Here is a 20,824-nt window from a genome sequence, read left to right on the forward strand (position 1 = left end):
TTAGGTGTGACTGGGCCAGTAGGGGTGGGCAGTTGGGGGTGACCAGGCCTGAAGGGGAAGACAGTTCAGATAGGGGCAATTAGGCCAGCAAGGAGCAGTTAGGCATCAATCAGGCTGGTAGGGGAATGGTTGAGGGGTAATCAGGCTGGCAGGCAGAAGTGGTTAGGGGCAAACAGGCAGGCAGGCAAGTAGTTGGGAGCCAGCAGTCCTGGATTGTGAGAGGGATGTCTGACTGCCCACTTAGGCTCAATCCTGATGGGATTGGGCCTAAACAGGCAGTTGGCCATCCCTCGAAAGGTCCCAGATTGGAGAGGGTGCAGGCTGGGCTGAAGGAGACAACCCCCCCATGCACAAATTTTGTGCACCGGGCCTCTAGTATTAATTTAAAAAAGAATACTGATTTACTCGCTGAACATGTCAAACAATGTGAGATAAGCAGCACAAAATGGAATCTAGAAAGTTTATCAATCTGCACTCCAAGTGCATCTAAATCTAATAGCATGCATATCCACCCCCCATTGTTGTCTTGTAAGGAACATGACTCCACTTCTCCAGTTGAGAAGTCTTTCCACTGTCCAGCAATCCTTAAAATTAGTTTTCACTCCTTCAAAAATCTCCTTTAACTCTAATGTAAATCTATTTCCTCAATTCTCTTCATAGTGGAGATAATGATATCATCTACATAATAACTATACATGCCACAGAAGCCCATTAATTTAATCACCACTCAGTGCTTTGGTTCAGGCTAAACAGCTAATCCTTATTTATTATCCTCTTTCAATAGGTACTATTTCCAATGCTCCTGTGTATCTAATTGCCACAGATTTATAAAAGTGTCAGACAAATATTTTGAAAATGTTGTCCAGTGGTTCCCACATGTGGTTAACTGGCAGTATGCACCCAATAACTAAGAAAATAAAGCAGTATGTTTCTGACTCACAATGAATCCCTTTTTTTATCCTCCCTCCAAAAAAACTTATGCATACACAGTCTCCCATGTTATATTTAGTTTTCTAAAAGTTATACTTCCCTTATGGTCTTAATTCTACTTATTTGTACTGATTATATGCAAGGTCAATCTGAATTTTAACCCTATCATCCAAAAAGCTCAACCATAACTTGAATAAATGTTCTGTCACACTAATCATAGTCTACACTTTAATCAGTAACCAACATTTGTTCAGGAAATTAATAAATCAGAACTAATAATACAGAGAGGGCTTATGGGTTGGTCATGCTGGCTATACAGAATATCCAGAGATCCTACATATGGATTGCTAGCACAGCTATATGTATATGGAGGCAGCAGCTCATGGAATCGATCAGCCTGCTGTAAAATTGAACCAACTGGTCCTATTAAGTGCTACCTCTAACACAGTATTGGAGATGCAATAAATCATTAAGACATGGTCCCTGTTCACCAGGAATTTACCGATGACTGCATCAAAGGTTTCACATAAATCCAGATGATTCATGATGCAAGACCAGGGGAATGTTTCCCAATGCAAGATTCACAAATGCTACCAGCACACCTGTCCTCATATAACTAGATCACATCTGTAACCTCATGGTAGAAAATATATATGTACATATTTAAAAGTATCCCCTGGTTAAGGAAACTTCTCCTAGTTTCAATTCTGTAATCAAACAGATATTCTTAGTGGCACCAAACATAAAGAATAAAAAGTGTCACTTTTATCATCTATCTATATCTCTCTACTACCTATTATAAATCTATACTCAGATCTATGTGTGTTCTGATCATGACATTTTATCATTGCTATCAGGTTCTTCATACTGGCTGAGAACAAAATGACAATAGTGAGGGACTTGTTTTTTAATGTACTCACCACTAACTGATTCCCTGTGATTTCCTAGAAGTTAGCAAACAGAATTTCCCCCACCATGATTTATCATGTGACTTTCCTAGGCAGGTTTTATAATTAACAGGGTTTGTTTTGTTTTTTAAAGAGAGAAATCTATACTAGTTCTTTTCTAGCTCCAAGGCCTCTCACCTGTCACCTTTGGGGATAGGAGAAATAGAAAACCGCTGGTAGCAGAGTGTCTTCAAACATTCTATAAGCAATGTAGAAAGAAAGTTACACTCCCAAATTCATCAGGCATTCTCTAACCTGTACCTACCCAACTGTGGCATAGCTTTTGATTTTCCATCTCAGATTCATATTTTTCTTAAAATGTGATTAAAAATGGAAAACTATCGTTTTATTATGTAAAATCTGTCAAAAGAAAGGGGAAGCATGCATATTTTACCAAATTCCTAGGAAATTCTATTCTTCTTTTGAAAAACTACCGGTAGTAAAAAATAGAAATGACCATATGCTGTATTCTTTTTTTTTTTAATATATTTTATTGATTTTGTACAGAGAGGAAGGGAGAGAGATAGAGAGTTAGAAACATCGATGAGAGAGAGTCATCGATCAGCCGCCTCTTGCACACCCACCACCGGGGATATGCCCGCAACATGCCCTTGACCAGAATCGAACTCGGGACCCCTCAGTCCCCAAGCCGACGCTCTATCCATTGAGCCAAACAGGTCTTGGCGATATGCTGTATTCTTTATACTGATATCCAGTGGCCAAGAACAAAAAAAGAAAAAAGAAAATCTCTGAACTTGGGTTCAAATTTCAGCTCAAAAACTTAAGGTCTACATGTGACTGGACAAATCTCTTAAAACTTCAGACCCTTGGTCTACATAGATATCTTCACCTACCTCATGGAACCATTGAAAGAATTAAATAGAACAATGCATGCAAATCACTTATTTCTATTGCCTGAATCATAATAAATGGTCAAATGATATTTTTAATAGCTCTATTACTGTAATATGAAAAATAAAAGGCCCTCACTTGCATAAAGTGAGTAAATGTTACCATCTATATCAGAAAGTATGTGCAAAAGAGAAATGCAACCTTTTATTTACCAAAGCCTCAACTGTCTCATTCATGAATACGAAATCCTTAAATTGTGAATAAATGTTCTGTCATATGGAAGGCTCTATACTAAATGTTATAAGGTTAAGGAGTTTATTGGTATCATCCTCCTCAGAAAACTTTCCAGTAGGACATTATCCAACTTATTTTTATGGGAAATTATCAGAATTTTTGTTCAGGACAATGATGCTATGAACAAGAAAGGAGCTACATGGCAGGCCTGACAAGCTCAGTGATCAAAAGTAACCACCCAGGATGATCTGATCAGAAATTCCCACTGGGTAAGTTGTGGTGGGTAGCCATACTCCAGTACCATAGTTTCCTTAGTAAAAGGTTCTCTTACCTAAGCAAGGCCTGTCCATTGTTCTTGTGCTTCTAGGATAGCATACCCTTGGCCTACAGAGTCATCTTTTCTAGATCCCCACAAGAGCACATGCACTTAACTCCTCATTGTTACCTTTTGCCCTCCTCACGCCTCTCTTTACTGTTAATGTTAAATGCTAACTATCCTACACCCACCAGTGTAAAAGAAGTATGTGTTTTTCTATTTTGCTTTTTATTCAGTCCCAGAGATTTTGCCATTTTGCTTTCTCCTGCCTCCTTAATCAACCACCAATGGATTTCATGTAACCTTCCTTATATTTTATTTTTTGATTCTGAATGCATAAAAAGAACTGCCAAAGTTCCACTTTCCAAAGCATTTTCTCAATCTATAGAGATCTTGCTTCAGGGCACGTCCTCAGTTTGGCTCACATAAACTCTAATAAACTCTTACCAATATTTTTATAGGTTGGATATTCTTTTTTTTTTAATATATATCTTATTTATTTTTTTACAGAGAGGAAGTGAGAGGGATAAGAGAGCTAGAAACATTGATGAGAAAGAAACATCAACCAGCTGCCTCCTGCACACCCTCACTGGGGATGTGCCTGCAACCAAGGTACATGCCCTTGACCTGAATCAAACCTGGGGCCTTTCAATCCGTAGACCAACACGGTATCCACTGAGCCAAATCAGTTTCAGCTGGATGTTCTTTTGTTGACAATACTAACAGGCTTTAGTGAAATCACACATGTTTGTATGTTTCAAATGCTCCCCCCAACCTGGAAATGGGGATGTATAATGGCTTAGAAGGGAAAGACTCAGAATGTAAAAGGGTACTACAGCATCTTTGTAGCAATAATCTGTAAGAGTGTCTCCAAAACCTGAGTTCACATCTGAATGCATCATGAAGAGCTTTTCAGAAATGAAAACTCCTGGTCATCCCCTTCACACCCACCAAATAAAAATCTTGGGAACTATATTTTAACCAACTCTTTAACTGGTTCATTTGCAGTCATCCTGAAGCTAATTTAAAAGCCAGTAGTTTAAAGAAGAACCATGGAATGGAAAGGAATGTGTTCTCAGGAGAGCATACAGGAAGAAAATATCAGGGATTTTTGTTTCTCTATGTTCAATTAAGCAGCTTTGTCAGGTCTTACATCTTACTGCTGATAAATCTATGTCCAGCCAAAACTGGGATCCCATTGTAAGGAAACAAGATGAATATGATAGCAATGATGAACCAATGGCCATAGTTACTCCAACCTACATCACCCTGAATTGTAACAGAACATGCTATCCTAAAACATGCCACTGAAGTACGTTGATCACTTGGAGATGAAGACATTTGAAAGACAGTAAATGCAGGGAAACTCCCCTTATCTGCCTAAGGACAGATCCTCCAAAAGGAACACAGTTGTCATAAATCCCCTCACTGTGAATCTCATCCATCAATGAGAGAAGAGTGACTTTTGTCACAGGAGAGAAGACTAAAAGTCAACACTATACTCCTGACAAACTTTGTCACAAATTATCCTACTTCCCATTCTTTAAAATAATTTTTTAATATATTTTATTGATTTTTTTTTTTTTTACAGAGAGGAAGGGAGAGGGATAGAGAGTCAGAAACATCGATGAGAGAGAAACATCAATCAGCTTCCTCCAGCACATCCCCTACTGGGGATGTGCCCGCAACCAAGGTACATGCCCTTAACTGGAATCGAACCTGGGACTTTTCAGTCCACAGGTTGACACTTTATCCACTGAGCCAAACTGATTTCAGCCTAAAATAAATTTTTGAAAATAATTTTAGAGAGAAAAAGGAAGAGAGAAATAAATATTGATAGCTTTCTTCCCCCCACGTGCCCTGACTAGGAATCTAACACACCACCTTCTGGTGTACCAACTGACCAGCATTGGCCAGGGCCTATCTATCCTTCTAAGAGCCCATTCATTTTTCCTATAAGTCATTTAATTTTCCCTAAGAATTCTATATTCACCCTCCTCTTTTCCTATTAAAATGGTATTTAATCCTAAAATCTAACCCACCTGATGGATTACTCATTTTACATAAGATATACCTGCTTAGTTTTGTTTTTCTCTTGTTAACTTGTATTTTATTACTAGGGATCTCAGTTAAGAACGTAGAAAGGTAGAGAGAAGATTATTTTTTCTCCCATACAAAAAAAGCTTTTTCCTGGTCCACAGCTTCTACAAGCTATAATTACAAAGCTTTCTCTTCCAACATACAATATGATTTGCAAGTCAAAGCAGTCGTAAGCGGTAGTTGTGGAAACTAATTGCAGTTAGTTTAAATATTTTTCAAGACTTTTCATCTATCTTCTTTTCTTTTTGAGCCATCTAATCCACATTCATTTTTGTTAGCCCATGGCTACTGTAGTGAAATGGCCCTCCACTCCCTACAGGTTCCCAGGATATAAAATTATCCTGCCGAGTAAAAATTGCAAACTCTTATGATCTCGGGGATTAGTCAGAGGACATGAGTAAATGGGTACAAACAAAGATGCTTTTATAATCCAACACTAACCTATTTTTTTTTTTTTTTTACTTCCAGTAGTTAAACTGACATTTGTCCTCAGTGGTCAGAAGACAAGGAGGAGTGGTAGGGACTCCAGCAAATTAAAACTGCAGATGACCTTTAGCTGGGCATTTATTATCATAGTTCTAAGTGGTTGTAGCCAACAGGCTTAAATTTTCTCAGCTGAGAGGCCCATATCCTTCTCTGGTGAGATACAGGTGCCATCTATTAGCTTAATATTATTAGAAAGCTGATTCATTTTGCCTAGTTAACTTTCCTGTATGGATCCCACAGGCAATGTGCAATCATCTGATCATATTTTGGCACTGGCTGCACCAACGAAGGTAATCTGAACTGTATGACAATCATGTTCCCATTGCCAGTGAGTAACCAAAATCCTGTTTTTAGACATTACCCCTGTGACTCAACCCTAAGGCAGATGCTCTCAAAACAAGAAAGTTTCAGAATTCTCCAAGGTTAACCACAAACATGATGTTACCCAGGAAAACTTTAGGGGAAAATCAGCTGATTATCCCTAGTGCTTGAAAACTATAGTAAGGTGACTTCAAATAACTTATAAATGAAAGAAACAAGGCTATGTTCCAAGATAGGACTTCTCTACATTGCCACTTTAGAAATCCTACAAATGCAGCTTTGATTCTTGCCTTTAATCTGATAACACTAATCATACACCCAGTGCTCACTGCCTTACTTGCTTTAAGTCCACTTACTTAGCTGCCCACTGAGCTTTTTCACTAAGAGTTAACCTAGACCCCATCTTTTCCCTCCAATCCTCCAACTCCCTATAAAAACTAATCACCAACTCCTGTGGATTCTATTTAATATTTCTGGCCTCCATCAGTTCTTCATTCTCACTTCCTCTGCCTTGGTTGAGATCCTCATCATCCCTGGTTCCAGTACCATTCCCATCTTTCTCACAATCATCCCTCTACACTGTCCAATGTAATATTCTAAAGCACATGTGTCAAACACAAGGCCCGCGGGCCAAATCCGTCCCGCCAGGCCTTGCAATGTGGCCCGCACCGCGCTGTCATCACTGCACTCTGCTGCGTTTCCATCACAATGACAGTTTATGACTGTTCAGTAAACCATTCAGCCCGCGATTTAGGCTGGATTTTAGATTTTGGCCCCTTCTCTGATTGAGTTCGACACCCCTATCTAAAGGATAAATATTACTCAGCCTTAACTGAATTTATTTTTTCTCCATCCTTCCAATCTTGACAAACACAATTACCTTGATAAGGAACAAGTCAATGTTATAAATATCAAAAAGTAGAGAAATGTTAAATTGCTTCCTTTAAATTACACATGATCATTAAACCTAAAAATAATCTGAAAATATTAGTTTTACTCCAAAATCCAAAAACTTCCCAGAATAATCAGAAAGCTTGTAATTTTTTAAAGCAATTAAAGTCTACTTTTTGTTGTTGTTGTTTCCTATGGTAAGGTCAATGAGATAATCTGAGATCAAGTTAGCTCTATTATAAAAATTTACTCAAGTAAGTTACTGACTCTAAATATGCAAAATTCTTACTTAGACAACTTCACTTTTTTATGGTTCTCCAGATGAAAACTTTAGTTGCTCCACAACATGTAAACATGAGAAAAAATTGGATACATTAGACAAAAATTTTGGTCCACAAGCCAATTTTTCATGAAGTTCAACTACTATTTTTAAGTAAAAAAAATCTTAATAAAAAATCTAAAAGGGGAGTCTAATATGCCATTAAAAGAGGCACATGACTTTAATCTGGTAATAAGATACAAAGAAAATTTAAAAGTGCAATCACTACAGATTCATCCTTCTTTGGTAGAAACAATAAGGGCTATGGAATGGGTTTGCTATGGTATGAAACCAGATGGAATGGCAGACCAAAAATCCATATTTAAGACTTCATAAGACTTAAAAATATCAGGACAAAGTCAATATCAATAAAAATTATCTAAAGTGTTCTGGAAGAAGTCAGAAACTTTCAAACAGGAAAATAAAATTATAAGAAGACAAAAGGAAGGTCAAGAGACATATGGAACATGCTCAAAGTGACTAATCATCCAAGAGGTTCAAATCAAAATGACAATGAGGTACCATCTCACACCTGTCAGAATGGCTATCATCAACAAATCAATAAATGGCAAGTGCAGGCAAGGATGCAGAGAAAAAGGAACCCTCCTGCTCTGCTGGTGAGAATGCAGACTGGTGCAGCCACTGTGGAAAACACTATGGAGTATTCTCAAAAAACTAAAAATGGAACTCCCATTTGACCCAGTGATCCAATTTCTAGGAATATATCCCAAGAAACTAGGAACACCAATTAGAAAGGATGTAAATACCCCTATGTTCATAGCAGCACAATTTAACATAGCTAAGATTTGGAAACAGCCTAAGTACCCATCAGCAGATGAGTGGATTAAAAAACTGAAATATACTTACACAATGGAATACAATGCTGCAGTATAAAAATAAGGAATTCTTATCATTTGCAACAGCATGGATGGAACTGGAGAGCATTATGCTAAGCAAAATAAGCCAGTCAGAGAAAGGTAAATATCACATGATCTCACTCATTTGTGGACTATAATGAACAACGTAAACTGATGAACAAAAACAGATCCAGAGACAGAAAAGCATTGACCAGACCATCAAACCTCAAGGTAGGGGAGGGTGGGGGTAATGGGGAGAGATTAATTATAGGACTTGTATGAATGCATATAAGTCTAACCAGTGGACACAGACACCAGGGGTGTGAGGGCATTAAGTGGGGGGTTGGGGGGATAAGAACACATATGTAACACCATAATCAATAAAGAAAAAAATTGTAAGTATATGAATAAAGGCTAAAAAATTCTCTAATCTGCTAGAAAAAAATACATGAAGATAGACAAAAAATACCTTAAAGAGGAATTCCAAACAAAGATGAACATTAACATGAACTGGGGTGCCCAGGGCCTGTTCAGAGAAATTTGAGGGATTTATGGAGCAGGGCCTGGGCTTGTTTTCTTAATAATCTCTTTGGTTTATTGTACTGTACAAATAGGTTCAGTACCATTGTCACTGGAGATCCCTCCCGCCTCCCACATTTAGTGAATTTTTATAAAGTAAGTAAATAGATTTCATAAACCTTTTTTTGCGAGAACATAGCAGGTACTCTTTAAAGCCCTAATAATAGAGTTACTGAGGTATGTATAGCACTCCATGATTTACAGAGTACTTCCACACTCAACCCTAAGTCTGCAATCAAGATAGCTGCTAAATGCATCTTCCAAAGTTTGCTTTATAATTGTAAATTAGAATCATTAGATTATACCATTTTTATTTTTTAAAATATGTTTTTATTGATTTCAGAGAGAGGAAAGGAGAGGGAGAGAGAGACAGACACATCAAAGATGAGAGAGAAACATCAGTTGGCTGCCTTCGGTATGCCCCCTACCGGAGACAGAGCCCAAAACTCAGGCATGTGCTCTAACAGGGAATGGAACCTTGACCTCCTGGCTCACGGGTCAGTGTTCAACCACTGAGCAACAATGGCCGGGCACACTAGGCCATTTTTAACCCACTCCTACTATTCCTGCTATCTAGGGATCATGGTGAAGGTATAATTTCTTTCTCCCAGAGATTGATATTTGAGTTAGAAGCCTTTGAATGATCAGATCTATTAGTGGATGAGCATGCATGCCTATGTTAAAAACTCAGGCTTACTTCAGATTCATTTTTAAGAGCAAAACATTATGAACAACCTAAATATCCACTAATATCCAATCTTAATTGGTAAAATAGAGTATCGCCTAGCCACTCAATATGGGATATTACATAGTCTTAAAAAGTCATGGTATATAGATATTGACTTGCAAAAATGACTATGACAAACTACCAAGTGAAAACAAGAAGATTACAAAATAAAACAAAAAATGGGCTCAGAAAAGAAAGTCACATGTGTATATTTATATGCATAGCAAGATGTCTAAAAGACATTTGCCAAAATGTTAATATGATTATCTCTGGATTGTGAAATAAGAAATAGGTCAGAGAATTCTACATGGAAGTATTCTTATTCTACCAAACACACTCTTTCTCCCCAAACTGGAAGACATATCAAAAATATATTTTATTGAAATCTAATTACCAATCTGCCCTCCTTCTTCAGCCCCAGTCCAGACATGATGTTGAGAATCCAAAAGGTGAAACTGGATGAATTCCCATCTTCAAAGAATTGTGAGAAAGAAGAGCAAGTGACATGAATAATTATAACAAGGCCGGGGTAGCATATCTGTGAGAAAAAAATGGCACCGTTCCTCTGAGCAAACGCAGCTCCACGCCAGGGCCCATGGCCAGGTGAACAGAACACCAGCAAGATGTCAGCCTGAACTTTCTCCCTTGGACACACACCTTAGGATTAGCACAAAGCAGCACAGCTATACACAGCAGCCCAATTCATCGCCTACTTACATTTTTTAAGAGCATGAAACATATAAAAACCTAGAATATAGTTTACCTCTTTAAGGAAGGAAAAGGGGGGGGGGGCTCTTTTCCACTATCAGACTACCAAACACCATGCAATGTGGCTGGCTTCCTTCCCCAGTATATACTAACCCTCCTTGTGTAGGAGACATTATGTTCAAAGGATTGTTCAAGTCAGTGACTCACATCTGCTTCAACTATAAATCTAGGCTATTTTCTTCTCCTCTTCCCTTGTGTACATGTTTGGCAAGGGCATTCTTCTTATAGATTTAACATCCAAAGAACAAACCCTGCACAGCACCTAGACCAGTGTTTTTCAACCTTTTTTGGGCAAAGGCACACTTGTTTCATGAAAAAAATCACGAGGCACACCACCATTAGAAAATGTTAAAAAATTTAACTCTGTGCCTATATTGACTATATATAAAGTAATTCTCTTGAATAGGAATCAAATAAACACAAAGAAAGTATTTTATAATTACTTTATTATGAAATATTAAGTAAACAAAATAGTGAAAAATTATAAAATTCTTGTCTTGTCTGCACCTACGGCACACCAGGCAACATCTCACGGCACACTAGTGTGCCGCGGAACAGCGGTTGAAAAACGCTGAACTAGACCACAAGACCTGTGTTCACACAAGTTTATTTACACTGTGGGTGGACCTTTTAACCTTCTTGCCAATCACTAGATCCTAACTTTAACAAATGATATAATGGAGCCAAAAAATATCACCAACAATTAAAAAAAAAAAAGCTACTGGGAATATGCCACATGGAGGATTTATTAAGGTGAGATGGAGATTTCATGACATTACTCATTCTGAGGGATTCATTCTATAATAGAACCTTCACATCCACAGTTTAAATTCCAAAGACCAGTTAAGTTGGTCCCACAGTACACATATAGCAATCCTAAGTATGGTAGAAATAAAGTACCAAAGGGAAGGACAGGTTAGGATGCCCTTCATTGGATTACAGAATTATGAATCCAAAATGTGATACAGGCCTTAAAATAAGGAATTATCTATATCAAAGGAAAGACAAAGGGTTATAAAAGAAAACGAACCAAAAAAAGCTCAAATTGTTGGCCTTTGCCAATTTTTGAGTACTTGTGTCATTGTGATGTCCAACAGCTAAACTGGCAAACTAAGAAAACATCATATTGGCCTGAGAGCATTGTTTATAGCAGACAACACTGGCAATAGACAAATCTATTCCAACCAAATACAAAGAAAGTTGCACAAAAATTGACAACATAAAAATAAATGTTTTAATTATGTGCTACGTCCTGTATTGCTTGTTGAATTAGTATGTTTCTCTTACTTACACTGAAAATAAAAGGGCAGATGAGGAGACTACATCCATACATAAAAGGAAGTGAAAGATTTAGGTGGTAGTTCAGGTGTTTTCCTTAAAGAAGAAGTTTAACTTATACAGAATTTTATGACAGAGGTTATGAATTTTTAAAAATACTAAGCATAACCATTAAAAAAACACAAATAAATGAGTAAAATCTTCCATCAAGCATATTATGAGCCTTTATCTTTTTTTTTTAATCAGATATTTTTATTCAAATCTTAGGTAAATTATAAGTTCTCCTGATTCAGCTATTTCTATATTTTAGAACAGACCTGGAATATAATATTAAAAACAAGAAAACAAAAAGGACTTTAAGTATATGGAACCTATAAAAACTTAATATACCTAAAATATAATTGAAACAAGTTTACATATTTTCTAAACATCTAAACCTAAAATATAATTGGAACAAGTTTACATATTTTCTAAACATCTAAAAACCAGAGCACAACTTCTCAAAACATTCTATAAATCTAACACCAATTTTAAAACAGCATCTCTTACTTGAAATTCTGATTTGTATATCATCAGCTTATACTTTCTTGAGACAGCTTCAATGAGTTTTCTGTAATTGATACTGTATGATCAGTTTTATACTCAACAAGAAGTCCCTCACGACAATGAGGGGCAGAGAAGAAATGTGACCCATTCTACACATTTTAAAGGTAAAGCACTCTGTCCTTCAATGTCTCAGTTTCACAAATAAGACTATATATATAGACTTCAGAGACAAGGGCTAGGGGAGAGGGAAAGAGAGATAGAAACATCAATGATGACAGAGGTTACTGATCAGCTGTCTCCCGCACACCCCCTACTGGGGAACTGAACCTAAACCTATGAATGTGCCCACAGGGAATCAAACTGACTGGTTTGTAGGCTGGTGCTCAACTACTGAGCCACACAGATGGGGCATGAGATTTTCAATAAGGTCCTTAAGCTCTTTTATCACATATGGATCTGGCCCAGGACTGAAATTTCAATTTTAATTGGTTTCCTCAATGGTCAAGTGTATGATTCTGTCCTGTGCAGTATACTCTGAATGGTGCTGAAAATATTCCTGCTCAGCCTCCCAAAGTTTTCCCCATCAGTTACCTAAGCTCCAACCCAAGATACATACACTTAGATATTAGGCTCGGGTATTTAAAAATCCCTATTAATATGTTCATACCTGGGGGAAATGGTGAGACTCTATTTTACAGATAAGAAAATTAAGGTTCTAAATCACACAGATTTTAAAGGGCAGAGTAGGTATTTAAACCTAGAAAGTGATTCCAGGGATCTTTACTCTTCCTCATATCTCATTGAAAGAAATGAGGGAGGAAGGAAAAAATGAGGTGGAAATACATTCTAGGTAACTGAGATAAACTCATCTGCTTCAGTTTTGCCTCTGATCAGTCTTGCTTTGTGTTGGACAAGAAACTACAGCAGCTACAAAGATAACGAATCATGCTGCGGTCTGAAGCCATACTTTCTGGGTATCTTGGGTGTGCATGTCATGCTGTGTGACTGGCTCAAAGGATCACGCAGTCTAGTTAAAATAGAGCTTGTTTTGGTTCCACAAATAAAAAACTGGGGAGTTGAGAATATGTTAGCAGAGAGCCCACAATAGATCTCTGTCCCTATAAACAGGACATGCCTGCCAAAGCCTCATTGTAGCTGTTCGTTTGCCACCCTCCTTCGGAGACCAGCAGTTTACAACAGGAGTCAACTCCTGGGAGGATATTGGAAGGCTGCCACCAGGCAGTTTTATGAACCTTGTAGACTATTTTCCAACCTGGAAAAGGCTTACATATAAAATACACATATTTCAAAGGTCTCTGCTGGTTCTCAAGGGAAACTCCTCTTTCCACTTCCTTTGCTGTATTACACCATCTGGCATCCCCAAAACACATTTGAACCCTTTTGTGACCTCCTCACATTCTTGCTGTGCCCTCTGTCTTTGCTGCAAGTGCTTCAAGCAACGTGAGTGGCTTCCCTAGTAGCAGTGCTCTGGGCTTCACATTTTTAGTAGACTCCGCCAGGGGAATTCCATCCACTTGACTTTATTGAGAAGGATCTCAGCAAGATCTTCCAAATGAGCCAGCCAACCACCATTACTTAATACCTTTTTGGGGCCCTGCCCACCAGCAGCTTACACTTCAGTTGAAAGACCTGAGCAAGTTAGAATGTTGGCATTCATAAACTTAAAACTGTAATAGTTGTAAGTGATCTTGGTGAATGTCTATCTCATCCAATCCTCTCCTTTAAATCATAAGAAAACTGAAATCCAGAGGCTAATTCCCAAACCATACCACTAAAAAGTAGCAAGATCAATGTTAGGACTAACCTTTGCTGTCTGCTTTGCTGAATGTTCTTTCAAATATCAGTTATTATACCAGTCTCAAGGGTGTGAAAAATAAGAACAAGTGGTGTGTCAGGAGGAACGGGAAAAAGAGAAAACATGACTCCTCACTGTGGGGACTCTTTTCAGATTTATTCTTTTTCTTGAGAATTGGCATGAAATTAAGTGTTGGACTAGAATATCTCTGGTCCAAAGATTTCTCAACTTTTAGCTATCATCTTTTATTCCCGTGAATTTTCACAGTTTATATTGGGGCCAAAAGCAATGATGGCCTACCCACTGGAACAACCTGAGCCAGTCCAAGAAGCACAGAAGAGCTTTGGCCAAGTTCAAAGCCACAGGGCTCTCTGCTAATCCCAACGAACAGGAAGAGCCCTCCTACAGTGTTAGTGTTCTGAGCTACTGTAAGAAGAATGTACCCTGGGCCAAGTCTTATGTACAATATATTTTCAGTCTGGGAATTAATGCTCTGGCAGTGGTGGTCTCCTGAAAGCACATGATGATAACCATGCCAGGAGCCTGGATCAGCTGTGTGAGGATTTCTTACTACCTATTCCAGGCCCTGAGAAACACAGGGCAGGAAAACAGGAATCTGTCAAGTCTAGTTCTTTCTTTGGAACTGTACTCTTCAGCCTCAGTACAAAAACACCACCAGGTGCCTGCAATCTGTAATCAGTGCTCTATTAAAATGCTCTCAGAAATGCTGGAATTACCCTGATTTCCACATGCAGCTGCACAAGGTTCTGTTGGGTTACTGAAGAGTCTTTATAGGTTCACTGGAGACTCCCCAAAAGAAACAAACTAGAATGCCCTGGTTAGGATTCAGCATCCAATCCACAGAGAAATTTCCATGAGTGAGAGATGAATAGGTAGGCAGGCATCCCTATTCTATGTATTGGGGTGCCACAGACTAGCCTACAAATCCAGGTCAGACTCAAGGTCCATGTGCAAATGAAAATTCTGCCCCATTCAATCATCTCTTCTGCCGTTCAATGTCAACACCCTTTTAATCAGCATGTTCCAGAAAACAACCAATTTCTGACCTAACTAACTAAGCAGTGTTGGATAGGGAAGAAAAATCAACCTAGTGAATACTACTCTAATACTAACTCGGGTTAACACTAGTACAGCTTTATGGTATTATACATTAACAAACTACTGAGATATCTGGCACATGTGATCAGGCTCACCATCCAGATTCTGGGGTCAAGGCACAGTGGTCATTTCTCCGCAGTCCCAACTTTATAGATGATAGATGGTGAAAAGAAAGCTAGGCTTGTCATCAGATGATCTAGGTCTGGCCCTGCCTTTGCTTTTACTTGAATAATTTTGGGTACATTTATACATCTCTGAGAGCTGTATCTTCATTATTAAAACAGGATAGTACCACCCACTTTACAAAACTTGTAAAGCATTAAAAAGGAGGTATGGAAACCAGCTCCTTGGGTTAATCTGCTCCCATCTGGGGTGCTCTGGTCCTTGAAAAGCAGGCAGGTATGTCTTACATACCTATCAGCTGCAAAAACATATACACTTCACAGTGTATGTTGCAAAGCTTCCCTCAAGAGTCATCCTATTTCATCTTCCCAACTTGTGAAGGAAGTAGGGAGGTATTATCATCTCCCCTTGACTGGTTAAGAGAATGAGGTCCAGAGAAAGGACCCACATGGATGACTCCACTCGACAGCTAGGAAAGAGATAGGTTTTCCTCCTCCAATCCTGTCCTGTTTCCATTGCACCCCTTGACTTACCATAACTGCCAGCTTACGCAGGAAAATAATGACAGAGGCGATTTAAGCCTGCTCCACTGTGGATGGAGTGGTGTCACCAAAGGAGTCGCAGTGTAGACATTAAAACAAGGTAAGGGCAAGGGCAAGAAAAGATAAAAGGAGCACACAAGCAGCAGAGCTGAACTGAGGTGAGATACAGCATCACTCATTCAACATGCAACACTGTCCTAGACACTGAGGAACAAGATCGACACAGTCCTTTCACTCTTGGAATTTTCATTTGCACATGGACCTTGAGTCTGACCTGGATTTGTAGGCTAGTCTGTGACACCCCAATACTAGTGGGGGGAAAGCAATCAATAAGTAAGCATATCAGTGCAGCAGTTGGAAAGAAATCAATTTAGACACATCCTGTGGATTCAGTAATTAAGCAGAGGGACAAAGAATGTGGTCACTATCATTGACCATAACTGTCAGACAGGAAAATCAAATAATGTGGAGCCAAAGCTCTCCAAGCATTCTAAGAGGACATTCATCTGGCTCTGATGAATTTCTGTTCTAGTGCATAACATTTGTTTGTTTTTTATTCTCAAAGGTAACAAGAAATTTCATCTTGGGACAGGACCTTCATTCAACATACATTTACTGAGTAATTACTATAACTTGGGCTATGTGCAAGGGATAGAGATTATAGGCAAAGTAGATATATTTGAGGGTAGGAATACAAAAAGAAAAAAAGTGTAGTTGAGGAGAAAGACAAGAATAACAAGTAACTACCCGACAAAAGGAGGGATTTGAAGCTGCTGCTCCACAGCAGCAGAAGAAGCAGATACCATAATCCTTTAGAGGCCGGTGATCAGGAGATACGCTGTTAAACCAATCCTTGAAATTTAACTAAAGACTTTAATTAGATCTGCCTGCACAAACTATACAGGGCGATCCACTCATTGCCTTGAAAAGCACGGGAGCTGTTGGCTATGAGAATCCCACCTAGGATCTGTGCAAGGTACCTGCAATTGCTTTAGCTCCCCAAGGGGAGCACAAAGGATACTCTGCAGAGACCATGAGAAAAGCAAGGTCTCAGGGTCTCTGCAGAGTAGGGGGCGTGGGGGGAGAGAGAGAAATGCTCATGGAGAAGCTGCCACAGGAAAAAAAGTATCTGAGACAAATACAAATTTCCCAAATGTCTATTTGGTACCAAGTATTACTGGGGGATGGAAAGGGAAGGTGAAAGGAAAACTGCTCTTAAAAATGTTCTTCCCCATGTGTTCATTGAAGTGGAAGTAGATAGATCTGAGGTCATAAACAGATAGCTTGCAAGAATAACTTTTCTTGGCCCATGCACATTTTAAAAATATATTTTTATGTGAAATAGATTTCCAGTTTCTCTTGATAAATGGGAGGATCTGGCAGTACCTCCCAGCCTCATCATTATCATCTCTGCAATCTGTCCCCTAATTCATCAGTTCCCATTACTCCTTACTTTATTGCCCAAACTGAGGCTTAATGTCAATTGATCTTCATCATCCAGGTTGCCCTGTTTTTTCTAGTATCCAACCTGTTCATTAATTTATTTCTGTCAGGTTACTGAGTATGAAGAACCTGATGGAGATACTAAATTAATTAGTCTGACTGGAAAAGTTGTAAGAATATGTAGGAAAGAAAGAAGGAGGTAGGTTTTTTTGTTTTTTTGTTTGTTTGTTTGTTTGTTTTTAAGGTAAAGCCTAATGGGAAAGTAAAAATCAAGAAATCATCACATGAATTTTGGGCAATCAAACCAGAGTCAAAATCAAAACAACAACAACAATAAAAAAAGCACACCAAATGTTCACATCACATAGGCATCTTAGAAGTTTATAAATTGTTCACATTCTCAATTCCAACAAGCCAACTATTCTGAGAAAGTGCCACCAAACTAACTCTGGAGACACAAATACAAATAAGGTGAAATGTGGATGGTGGGGACGCTGGCAGTCTCTTATACAGCCAATTGGTATGGACTTCTGGAGAACACTTCTGTTATATTTATCAAAAGCTCTAGAAATAGGCACAACAGCAATTCTACTCCAAGAATTATCCTAAGGAAATCAAACAAGTGGGCAAAGACACATATTCAAAGATGGTCATCTACTGGATTGGTAACCTTTGAACACCAGCCTGATAGTCTTCTTTCATTGACATCCTATTTAATCCCAATATACAACCTTAAAGAGTCAGTTTTCTATAGAAAATTGGAGGCTGAAGCCTTACCTATTCATGTTTTCATCCTTTCAAACAGGCATTTCATTGAGGATTTACTATGTTTCAAGTCTGTGCTAGAATTCAAGATAGTTGCTGCACATAGAGAAGCAAGCAGGTTGGGTATGATCAGGCGATTATGCTGAAAGGAGCTTTGAACTTGCAAGGGGGCTCTCAATTACCATTCCTCTCTTAAGAACCAATGGCTTCCTATGAAGAGCTTGAACATACTATAATATATGCTTTTCTTTTTAAGAATTTTTATATCTAGTTTGTCTCTCATAGTCAGAATAGTAACCTTCTTAGATTTGTGTTCATCTAAAAAATTCCTGGAGAGCAATTATACAATGTCAAAGAATCATTTCCAGGACAGCAACCGTCCATTTTACTCCTCTGTGCACCTAACACTACACAACATTACATAAATGGTATGTTAATTCTGTGTGTCTATGTTTTTCTATAATAGAGAAATCCCCCAATTTTTATCAATGTGAAAGTTGCATCAATGTGATGGGTTGGTTACTCCCTCCAAGAAGTGGGAAAAATCTGAAGAGAAAGAGTACAGGGCTCAGATCAAGAACTTTTACTTGTCAAATTAAGCTAGACAAATAGCTTATGTTAAAAATAAATAAGGAGGTTCAAAATGTTAGTGACTAGGAGAGCATTGAAATCATCCCCTCCCATGAGCAAACTCAAATATACATGATATATAGAGCAACTACTCCTGTGAGACAACTGAAGGATAAATGAACAGTTTCTGAACAAAAAATGAGAGACCAAATAAAGAAGACTGGGAAACTGTGGGAGCCTTCTGGGAGCTGCAGGATCTCTCTAGGTGGGAGGAGTCAGTGAGTATCATTATTTACATAGTCTTTCACTTCCATACAGTGGGTAGGAGCTCTACTTGGGTACTTTGGCTTACTTGCAAGGTCACCTTAGCTCATTGCCAGGTACATCAAAGGCAAAAGGCCATGAACAAAGGGAACAAAGAGGAACAACAAACAGGGCATCTTGATGGGCACCTAGCCTTCCTGCCTGGCCTTCCTGCTGTACCAGCTAGCTGGGCCAGTGCTCCAGGTTCCATAAGCATCTGCCAGCTCCATCCAACTTCCTCAAATTACTCAACAAATAAAGTCTACAAGAAGGTCACTTCTATACAAGACTACTTTCTCTACAACAAACAAGAGAGACAGTAGAGAGAATGCTTAGAAGCTCTCCAGAGACCACAGGGATTCTCCGGAGTCAGAGGTGTTGGTGAACACCAATGCTTACACCCCACTCCACCTCTACATGGTGAGCAAGGGCTCTCTCTACTCAGGTACTCTGGCCAACTTGTAAGGTTGTTAAAGCACATTCTCAGACACAATGACTGAGCCTGTTTTGACCCCAAAGGAAGCAAGCAGAATCAACAGAGCACTACTACAAGCACCTGGCCTCCTAACCTGAAACCACTCTGTCTTGGTAGGCCAGTTCCCTGAACACCTTAGGCTCCTGCCTGATTCCTATAGATGTGCCAAAACCACCTGATATACACAGTCTTCAAAGAGCCTGCTTCTACATAAGGTCACTTTTCAAAGACTGGGAGAGAGAGCTACTTTGTCTAATTCATATAAACAAACATAAAAAGTCAAGCAAAATGAAAAGACAGAAGAATATCTCCCAAATAAAGAACAATAAAAATCCATAGAGGAAAACTCTAAGAAAATGGAGTTAAGTAATTTTCCTGTTAAATAATTAAAAGAATTGATCATAAGAATGCTTATCAAACTTAAGAAGGAAATACAGAAACTTAAGGAGATTTTCAACAAAATATTTAAAAACTATAAGAAAGAACTAAGCAGACATGAAGAGTACAATAACTAGAATAAAAATAAATATACTGGAGGAATCTATATCAGATTAGCTAACAAAAAAAAGGATCAGTGACCTGGAAGACAGACTACTAGAAATCAACCAATCAGAACAGTAAAAAATATTTTTTTTAAAACACAATGATAGTCTATGGAACCTTAGGTATGACATCAAAAGTTCACACATTTGCATTATAGGGATCTCAGAAGGAGAAGAGAGAAAGAAACAGAATTTTTTTTTGGAAAAAAAAAAAAATAGAAAGCTGTCCTAACAAGGGGGATGGTTGGAGAGACAGACCATAGAGTGTTCCAAACAAGATGAACCCAAAGAGACACCACCACGACATATTGTAATTAAAATGGCAAAAGTTAAAAATAAAGAGGCAATACTAAATGAAGCAAGAGGAAAACAATGAGTTATACACAAAGTAAATCCCAGTCTTCAGCCAGATGGGAGTGGAAGAATATCTTTAAAGTGTGGAAAGAAAAGAAACTATATCCTGAAATAGTTTACCCAGCAAATTTATCATTCAAAATGCAAAGAGACATAAATAATTTCATGGACAAGCAAAAAAAAGGGAGTTCATCATAATTAAGCCAGCTTTTCAAGAAATGTTAGAAGGTATTCTTTAAGCAGAAAAAGAAATTCCATAACCAAGTTTTGTGTGTGTGTGTGTTTTTTAATGTGAAAAAGAAAAAAAATAATCACAGGTAAAGCCAAATATTTAACAAATACAGTGAAATTACGTATAAAGCTAATGCAAAAGTAAAAAAAAAAGTATCTAACTCAACTCTAACTACAATAAATAGTTAGGAAATGCATGAAACAAAACAAAATCTAAAACATGTTATCCAAATCCCAAATAACATAAAGCATTGAGGAGGTAATATGAATGTAGTCTTTATAGAACAAATTCTAACTTACATACCTATCAGCTTAAAAAGACTGCTTTAGATATAGAATGATATGCATAAATCTCATGATAACCAAAAGCCTACAAAAGTTATCCAAATA

General features: G+C 38.2%; 1 protein-coding gene across 2 annotated transcripts in view; it reads right to left on the minus strand.

Annotated features, from left to right (window-relative positions):
* STXBP6 (syntaxin binding protein 6) overlaps positions 1-20,824 on the minus strand; it is a 255,314-nt gene that overhangs the window by 172,926 nt on the left and 61,564 nt on the right. The gene's annotated exons all lie outside the window — the stretch shown is intronic.

This window comes from Pipistrellus kuhlii, unplaced genomic scaffold (genome assembly GCF_014108245.1).
Source record: "Pipistrellus kuhlii isolate mPipKuh1 unplaced genomic scaffold, mPipKuh1.p scaffold_m20_p_1, whole genome shotgun sequence".
NCBI lineage: Eukaryota > Metazoa > Chordata > Mammalia > Chiroptera > Vespertilionidae > Pipistrellus > Pipistrellus kuhlii.